This window comes from Octopus bimaculoides, chromosome 1 (assembly GCF_001194135.2).
Source record: "Octopus bimaculoides isolate UCB-OBI-ISO-001 chromosome 1, ASM119413v2, whole genome shotgun sequence".
NCBI classification, from domain to species: Eukaryota; Metazoa; Mollusca; class Cephalopoda; order Octopoda; family Octopodidae; genus Octopus; species Octopus bimaculoides.
In genome coordinates, this window is record NC_068981.1 from 193,097,582 (window position 1) to 193,107,640 (window position 10,059).

At 37.1% G+C, this 10,059-nt stretch overlaps 1 protein-coding gene across 22 annotated transcripts in view; it reads right to left on the reverse strand.

The window, feature by feature from the left end:
* The window catches only part of LOC106871616 (tripartite motif-containing protein 45), a 248,443-nt gene that overhangs the window by 207,178 nt on the left and 31,206 nt on the right, over positions 1 to 10,059 (reverse strand). For 7 of the 22 annotated variants that reach the window (XM_052973680.1, XM_052973672.1, XM_052973663.1 and 4 more), the window contains exon 1: positions 1,212 to 1,375. The exons of 1 other annotated variant lie outside the window; for it this stretch is intronic. The gene's annotated coding sequence lies outside the window, so the exon portion shown is untranslated. Of the gene's footprint in view, positions 1 to 1,211; positions 1,379 to 10,059 lie in introns of those variants that run through there. 14 more of the 22 variants (XM_052973623.1, XM_052973646.1, XM_052973583.1 and 11 more) reach the window with 5 other exon arrangements.

Genomic DNA, 10,059 nt, shown 5'->3' on the forward strand with positions numbered 1-10,059 from the left:
AGCCGGACTCTAACATAGATTCAAGGCTCCTTCATTGGAACGTTTATCAACATCATCTAGGTATTTGTGCATATGTGTGTGTGTGCAGTATTTGGTGTTAGTGTATGCGCAGATTTGTATGTTTGTTTTATGGATGCGTTTTTATGTCTAGATGCATGCATATGTATTTATGTGCTAAATTTTTGGAAAGTTTTACATATCTTTACAGTTCCATTGATGGCTTGAATCTGTAGTCTTCTAATCAGCCTTTTTCTTTCAGGTTTTGAGAACCCTAATTTTTCCAGGTTTTTGTATGTATGTATGTATGTATGTATGTATGTATGTATGTATGTCAATGAATGAAGGATTAAAGTGCTTACAGCTGTTTCTGTTACAAGAAGTAGTGCACTCAGAACAGTGCTTGTGCAATAGCTTCCTTGGATCCACACACACACATATGCACGCACACACATCATCATCAGCATCTTCATCTAACATCCATTTCCCATGCTGGCAGGAGTTAGACGTTCTGACAGGATTCAGTGAGCTGCAGGGCTATGTCAAGCTCCAATCTCAGCTTTGGCATACTTTCTATGGCTGGATGCCCCTCGCAACATCAAAAATAATTTTAGTACCTACGTTCTTTTGATGAGTTATAAACGTGAAACCATGTGTGCCCAATAATGAGGAATGTTTTGATTAGAAACTGTGTCGATGTCAAAATATATATATATATTGTGATATTTCTCTGCATATTTAAATGTATATGTGCCCTCCCTTATTTGTATATGATGGGTTATATATATATATGTAATACGTACATACATACATACATACATACATACATACATACATACATATATATATATCTATATATATATATATATATATATATAGGTATGTATGCATGTATGTATATATTTTTTACATATATAAACCTGTATGCCAACATGGAAGGTGGATGTTAAATGATGATTATGATATATATGTGCATGGGTGCATGTATGTGTGTGTGTGTGTGTGTGTGTGTGTACATATAAAGAGCTAGACAGATAGCCAGACATACCAATGGATGGACAAGCAGACAGATGGACAGATAAATATAACTGTTTTTAAGTTTTTCAATAATTGTGTTGTAAGAGAAAATTACTTTAATAAGTGACTAAAATAATTCACAACAGCAACAACAAACTAATTCACGTAGAAATTTTGGTAAACTTTAAGTGACTTACCTGTGAAATTATAGAAGAAAGTGGAGGATGAATGGTTTGGAACTGTTAATAAGTAGAATGGTCCCCGGGTTATGAAAACTGTTATCTTGACATAGGAAGCTGACTCAGTCTCTTGGAGAGAAGACAGTGCTGGGAGGGTGGGTAAGAAGAGAGGAAGATAGATCGCCTCTGTGTATGTATATAAGAGAGAGTTAGAGAGAGAGAGAGTAGGTATATAGGGGTGGAGTGGGGTGGAATGATGTTAAAGGATGTAGAGATAGTTAAATAGATGTGGGAGGAGATAGACAGAGTGTGTTATAGTTAGAAAAAAAAAAGGGAGGGAAGAGAAAAAGATAACAATGCTAGTAGAGAGGTATGATGGCTGTATAAGATGTAAAAGGGAGTGAGAGGTAAAGATAAAAGGGAGTGATAAGGAAAGAGAGGGAGAAGAAAACGTAGAAGCTAAAGTAGGAGAAGATAAAGGGAGGTGGTAAAGGGGATGAGAAAGTGTGGGGGGGGGAATAAAAGAAGAGAAAAAATGTTTTATAAATGGAACTGTGTGTGTAGAAATTGTTGGGAGGTGGTGTTAGGTGTTGACTAAAGCAACTTACTATCAAATCTTGCAATATGCCAAAATCTAAACGTCATCAACAGCAACAACAACAACAACAGCAGTAGTGGTAGTACACGTTTCCATAACAACAAGAATTCAATTTGACAAAATGTCCAAAGTTTAATATTCCTCCCACTCCATGTTATTGAGAATATAATATTGGTCTAATGTTTTATAGAAGGATGGATATTGTTGGGAAGTTGTGATATTCATGCTTTTCAGAAGAGCATTTAAGCTGAAAGGGAGGTGTAAAGGAATCAACTGAAGGAAGCTTTAGACCTGCTAAAAAGAACTGCCAAATCTTTTTCAAATTACACCTAGCTAGCCAAACAAGGAACCTCTATGTGGTTACTAGATTTGCTAGAGATAGGTGCCAAATCTCCCTTAAATCAGAATCTTCTGAGTCAACGAGAAAGTCTTCATGTGGTCAATTAATCTGCTAGAAATAATTGCCAAATCTCCCTCAAATCACATCCTACAGAGCCAGCCACTGAACACCCACGTAGAACAGCAACTAAGCCTCTTTTGAATTATACCTTGTAATCTTAAAAACAAATAGGAAGGAATGATACATTAGATAATGTAACCCAAGATACATTCAGGTTAAAACAAATTCTGCAGATAATGATGTGTGTGTCGATAACAAATAATCTGTTGGAGGAGAATTGGTGGGGATGTTTGGAATAAGCTTAATGCTAGCAGGGAGTGGAGAATATAATATTTTGAGACCTTAAACCTTTTGAATGAAAATGAAAAAGGGAGAGAAAGGCAGACCAGATAGCTAGCTAGCTAAGCTAGCTAGATAGAGATAGAGAGAGAGAGGGGGAGTAGAGAGTGGGGAAAGAGAGAGAGAGAAAGTGGTGCTATCACTTGGGTTGTAAGTTTAAATACAGTGATGAAGGATCTAAAATGGTGGACTGATGTCTTGACAAATGTTGGGTAGAGGGGTTCTTTTATATTTTTCATTGTTATGGCCTAGAGGAAGGGACTATATCGTTGGTCTTCACAAATTCTCAAAGACAGGTGATGTAATCTAGAATGTGTGTGTGGGGGGTATTTGAAGAGAAAGCACATTGCTTAGTGGTTTGGGTATTTGGCTTACAATTGTAAGGTCATGAGTTTGATTCCTGGTGGCACATTATGTCCTTGAGCAAGGCACTTCATTTCACATTGCTCCAGTTCACCCAGCTGGCAAAAATGAGTTGTACCAGTATTTCACTCTATGTCATGCTGAATCACCCTGGGAACTAGGATATGGGTACATGTGTCTGTGGAGTGCTCAGCCACTTGCACGTTGATTTCATGAACAGCCTGTTCCATTGATTAAATCAACTAGAACATGCATCGTCGCAACTGACAAAGTGTGTGTGTGTGTGTGTGTCTGTGTGTGTGTGTAGCACAATCAAAGTCCCAGAAATGGGGGTGGTACTCTATTGGAAGTCTCATCTGATCTTTAAAAAGGTTAATAGTTGTTGAGGATTGAAGTATTTTCTGGTTCTAAAGAGAAAGATCAGTCTTTGAGATGTTCAGAAGTGTATTTGTCTGGTGAAATCTAGCGAAGTATTTGGAAGGGTGGTGAGGGTTTTAGCTGTATACTATTATGTTGGAATGTGGATGGGGTGTCATGTTGTTCTCTAGGTATGTGAAGTGATTGGTGTTGTTATTATTATCATTACTATTATTATCATCATTATTATTATTATTATTATTATTATTATTATTATTATTATTAAGGTGGTGAGTTTGCAGATTCGTTAGCAATCTGGGAGAAATGCTTAGTAGCATTTCATCCGTCTTTACATTCTGAGTTCAAATTCCACTAAGGTCAACTTTGCCTTTCATCCTTATGGGTTCATAATAGTTAAGCACTGGAGCTGATGTAATCGATTTACCCACTTCTCAGAATTGCTGGCCTTGTACCAAAATTTGAAACCATTATTATCATTATTAGTAGTATTATTATTTAAGACATGGCACAGTATCCAATATCGTGATGTTGTCGATAGAAGACGTTGTGTCTTCTGGGGGTTTGTACGGTCTATCAAGTCACAACAAGGACCTCACCCAGACAGTACTTTATGCAATATGTGTGCAGTTCCAAGTAATGCCAATTTTTGAAATACACCTAGATTGTAGAGTGTTTCTAAAGTTTTCAGATTATTATTATTATTATTATTATTATTTTTTTTTTTTTTTAAACTTTTAATCTGCATGTTTGTTACAGTCACTTGCTGAGACACACCCAATTTCCTGGGGCAAGAGAAGGGTAAGAGATGTTACAATATGACTGAAAGCTTGGGGAGGGGAAGTAGTGAAATATCTTCATGTAAAACAACACAGACATTTAAATAGATAGGGTTTTTCTAAAGATGTGGGCAGCACTTGTTAGTACAGTCGTTTGGATTTCTCTGAGACATGGTTCTCCTGGGATCTTATCTAGGTGTTTCTGTCATCCCTTTTTTTTATCATATCTAAGGCACCTACAATTACAGGAACAGTTCTCGTTTTAAGATGCCACATCTTTTGTATTTCAATTTCCAGGTCTTTATATTTACTTAGTTTGTCAATTTCCTTGACAGATATATTTTTATCAGTGGGAACACTTACATCTATTAGTGTACAAGTATTTTCTTCCCTGTCTTTAATAACTATGTCTGGTTGATTAGCCTGGATCATTCAGTCAGTGTTGACTGGAAAATCCCGTTATTAATTACTATTATTATTATTATTCATGGTATGTGTGAATGCTTTACATTAGGAACCAATGTCCTTGATACCAGGTCACAACCAGTTTCCTTAGATATTGAGGATCTTTCTTACAATCTTTATTCCCAAAAGAGCAGATTTCAGAATTAATGCAACTCTCATAGTTTCACTAATCTCAATAAAGTAACTGTTATGTCTGACAGTGACGGTACCCAGAGCACCTATAACATCTGAGATTACTTTTGTAGAAACCCTCCACAATCTTTGTTGTTGTTATTATTATTATGTTTTTTTTCTTCATCATTTCATTATATGCAAACCACCACACTATATGTCTGTCTTTGTATTGTCCCCCTCGTCCGTCGTCCTTGTGGCAAATAAATGAAATCATTACTATTATTATTATTATTATTATTATAATTATTATTATTATTATTATTATTATTATTATTATTATGTTTGGCTTTTGCTTTTATTATATTTATTATCATCATCATCATTATTATTATTATTATTATTATTATTATTATGTTTGACTTTTGCTTTTATTATATTTATTATCATCATCATTATTATTATTATTATTATTATTATTATTATTATTATTATTTGCTGTTGAAGGAGACATGACTGGCATGATGCCAGAGTCAATACAGACATGACACAGTGTGTCTGGTTTAAACATGGATGATGCTTAGGTGTGGAACAGAAGTTTAGGATGGAATGAAGGTTGGTACCATCTGTATTGTAGTGAGTGTTGTGGGTGGTGATGGCAATTTAGTCGTTGGTATATAGGAGGAAGAGTGTGATGACAAAACCCTGAAGCACAGGGCACAGCAGAGTCGATAAAGTGTGGGAGAGAGAGAGAGAGAGAGAGAGAGAAGAGAAAGAAGGAGAAAAATTGAGAGTGGATAAGTGAGAAAGAGAATGAGAGAGAGAGGGAGAGAGCAAGAGAAAGAGTTCCTTAGTACACACACTGTGATGGTGTGATCTGGGACATTATCAGAGCTGGTAGTATTGATGGTTTGTAGCGACTGAAGATACTTTCTCTCTTGGTGTGAAATTGAGCATAGTGATGAGTCACATGGAGTGGAAAGTCTGAGTTTTGGTGGATATGTTCTTGGTGAATGCAATGTGGAACTGGATGCAAAGCAGGTAGCAAGTATGGAAGCTTCCTCAGGAGCACTATTCACAGAACCATCACCATGATGGAAAACATGTTTTCCATGCTGGCCTGAGTTGGATAGTTTGACAGGAGGTGGCAAACTTGAGAGCTGCACCGGGTACCATTATTTGTCTGTTTTGGTATGACTTTTATGGTTGGAAGAAGCCCTTTCTAAAGTCAACCACTTTGCAGAGTGTGCTGGGTGTTTTTTTACACGGCACCAGCACCAGCAGGGTTGCCAAGTAGCTTGCAAGACAAAGGCCTCTCAGCTGAGAGAGGGAGTGGAACCAAAAGAAATGGCTGTGTGACTGGCAAGAGATGAAAGTCTGATAGAGGGACAGAGATACTTGTCTTACAATAGAGGAGACACTTGGCTACTTCAGGATGGAGAAGAACGTGGGAGTGACTTAGGGAGAAAGATAGAGACAGTCATAGAGAGAGGGGGGGGGAGATTGAGAGAGAGGGAGAGAGAGAAAGAGGGAGAGAGAGAAAGAGAGAGAGGGTGAGTGACAGAGAAATAGATGGTGTTGGAAATGTATTGGGGTCTACCCACAGAGAACAGTGGGGGTGGGGTATAAGTAGTACAAAGGGGATAGAAAGGGATGTTCCAAAGAGTGTGAGGGAATATATTTAGTGAGCTTGAGGAATGTGTCCCCCACCTCTCTGCCACCTCTTCAGATGGCTCAAATGCTGGTCTTGTATGAGTTGCGGTACCAGGAAGAAGAAACCAAACTTGTAGGGTGGGTGGTTTTCTCCACAAGTTGTATGTTCTATTTTTTCTCTTATCAGAACTTTTGTAGCCTAGCAACATGTAAACTACTTAGTGGTGATGTTGGGACTTATTGCAGTGATTTTTTTTTGGGGGGTGGTGGTGGTGGCTGGGTGGATATAGAGGAGTACAGTGAAGTATATATATTATCAAGAGTAGTTAGTGTAGAACTCGCAGAGCTCCTACCAATCTCCTGACTTGATGTGCCATAACAACTGGTGGGTATGGAACCTTGTGTAGAATGTGGATGTGTGGTTGGTAATGGTGATAAGGTTGTGGTTGATCAAGTCAGTAGATACTGGGATGGTTATAGTTTGGTGGAGGATAGGTTTGGAGGTGGGAAAGAGATCAGTGTCATTTGGTGTCTGATATTTAGGGATGTATGTAAGGGATGAACATAAATATTTTAAAGAAATAAGGATTTCAAAAGATTCCGTTTCTATACTGAGAATTATCAGCATGGAATGAGTGTGAGAGCAAAGAAGAGTTATGAACTGCAAAGTCTATGACTCTGGTGAAGAGTGAAGTGAGGCATTGAGGTGGAAGAGTAAATTCTACATATGGATTGGCATCCCTTTTAAGAGTGAAGTCGATGTGTAATCTGGACAGCAGAGATGGCCTATCTGTAAGGTTCACAAGATTTGTCTTGGAGGGGAATACTACGTGCTGATTGTGTGTTAGTAAGAATTATTGTTTGAGGACAAGGTTGGATTGGTGTCAATGGATGTTAGAGAACAGGAGGAAGAATTATGTAGCAGTTTTAGAATTAGTTTTTGGCATCTATGGAAATGTAGAGGATGTCTATATTATGAAATAGGGGTGATTTTTATATGGAGCTGGGTGTGAATGCTTGCTTGGTATAAGCACCTGTGAGCCAGAAGAGGGTGTTGAACTAAGTGGTGTGATGCACCAGAGCTAAAGCAGTTTTTATCATAAGTCTGAGAGATCAAGCCTAACTTGGGGCTAAATAACAAAAATAACAACAACATTCTTGTAGTTTTTATTTTTATGATTTAGTCATAGAAGAGATGGTAGTGCCATTGATCTGTTGTAGTGCTTCTGAAGACGGTGGTGGGCAAAGAGAAGAAGAAAACCCCAACTCAAGCTTATTCTCAGTCAAGGAACCTGGTCCAAATGCTTACAGCCCTTTCTTTGTAGACATTGATATTACACTAAATTTCTCACTCAAATACAAAAAAAAAAATTTCTCACTCAAATACAAAATAGTTTACTCATGTTTCATAATTTCCAAGAGAATTCTTTTCATCCCTGGTTCACCATCCAATCTCTCGTCCTTCCTCAACCATGGTAACCTCCTCCCTTCCCCCACCTTCAGTAACTGCTCACTTGACCACCTGCCATCTCATAGCACAACACTTCCCACTAACCGTCAATTGTCTCCCATTGTGAGATCTGTTTCTTAACTGTTGACTTGATTGATAAATCTCTCAGAATCTTTACTTTCAAAATAACCATTTTTTTTTACATATAAACCTTCCAGAGTATCTCTCCTATTTCTCATTACTTCAATCTCACTTTTGAGTGTTATCAATTTTGTACATAATATTTCAGCCTGCCTGCCTGCCTGCCGGTCTATATAAATTACTACATAACTAACTATCTGTGTAATCACTCACCCTGTTAAAAATAGTAGCCAAATGTTCACCAAATTATATCCTACCATCTTAAAAATAAAAACACAAGCATTTTTACAGTGAGTCTTTCACTTGTGGTTGTCTTTACAATAGTTTACTATTCCTCTTATTGTTGTTGTTGTTTTGGTGTGTGAGAACATCCCTCGTGATGGTGCAGATGAAACTGGATTATTACCAAATTTTCTTTTTAATATATCTTACAAACAGAGAATTTCAATACATTAAGATGTTTAACCCAATACCTGGGGTAGATAGAAGATTTGTCTTTCAAACAACATTTTATTCTAATTTCTTATTTTCAATAATCACCATGTCTTCCTCAATGAGAAATGCAGTGAGTTGTTTGTTAACAAGGAAGGAAACCTTGAAGACAAGGAAGGAAAAACCTTCGAACACATAGATACAAAATCTAATGAAGGTAAACAAGATTAAAAAAAAAAAACAGGATAAAAAATATGGTGATAAAACAAAGATACACCTGAAAAAATAAAGTCAAAATTTCATATTTGAAAGCAAATTTGTTTGACATAAAAGTGATAACAGCAACACCCATACCACATACACGCACATATTTGTTGGCAAACAGAAAATAAAGACAACATTGAAGCTCATACATAGACATTAGCATCAAGTGAGAAATACAGACATGAAGACAACAGTTTTACCCAAATCATTGGCAACAGTTTCTAAGCATGATCAGATCACAGCCCTAAATAGAGCTGGGGAAAAATCATATTTGAAAGGGACTCAATAGAATTTATTTAAGAATGGGCAATGAGAAAACTGACTTGCTTTGTCCCTTGAAGGGAGGTAGGGTCTTTATGTCTTCCTTTATACAGTCAGTGAAGGGAAATTCTGACAGATGTAAAGGTAATCATTGTGTACACAGAGTGGGATAAAGCTTATAATATTATTTTTCTGACCATCAAGACAAAGGGAAAGGTGCAGTGATAGCCAGGTCTTATGCATAAACCTCACTAAATGAGCTTGAGTCCCAGTACACTGGAGAAGCTAATATAAAGGTAACAGTTGGAAATCTAGACCCCTGGTTAATTGTTGTCTTTGAAGAGCAATAAAGGTAAGTGAAAGGTGCATAAGGAACAAGGAGCAATATATAGTTGGGAGAGATTGCTATGGATTTGCAGGTCTTTATTAATCTTCAATACTGCAGTGCTTTACTACAGCTGTACTCAGTTGACAGAGCAGATGGAGGGTATAATATGGTACAGAAATAAAAATCAGAGTTTTTAGAGCTGTGATAACAAGAGCCATGTAAGGGCTGTTGTTACCAATGAAGAGCTGGTGGAGCAGAGAAGAAGGCAAGACAGTAGGAGAAGCAGAAAATTCTAATTGCTAGAGCATAGTTGGTTACAAATCTGGTTGCAGCCCTAGCACAGCCTCTTCATCCTATGATGAGCAGAACATATTAGAAGGGAAGCAATAAAGAGTGAACTGGCAGAAAAAAGAGTGAATCCTAATTTAAGCTCACCCAAAAGAGTGAGGAGCTGCCTATTTTCACAAAACATCGCTTAGTCATGTGGATTAGAAATAAGGATACAATGAATAAGGTAACTGATGTGGGCCCCTAAGTTTGAGGACAAGTAGTTTATGGAAGTAGATTTAAGAGAAGTTTTCTAACATTTGAATGATAAACTGTTAATAAAGTGTTCACTAATATGCTAGTTCAAGCCCTCTGGAAACTCTCTAATCAGTTACCCCTCTGCGCATGTCCACTCCACACCTGCTCACACACACCACACGCACATCGGCAACATTCATCAATTTCTTGAAAAAGGGGTCATAGCCCTGAAATATTGAATACAAGGTAACTCTACATTAATTCACATATTTGTTTTCTGGTGATTTACCTTGCATTTACTTTGAATTGTTTTGGCCTTACCCACGATCTTTATACAATATATATGTGTATATATATATATATATATATATATATATATATA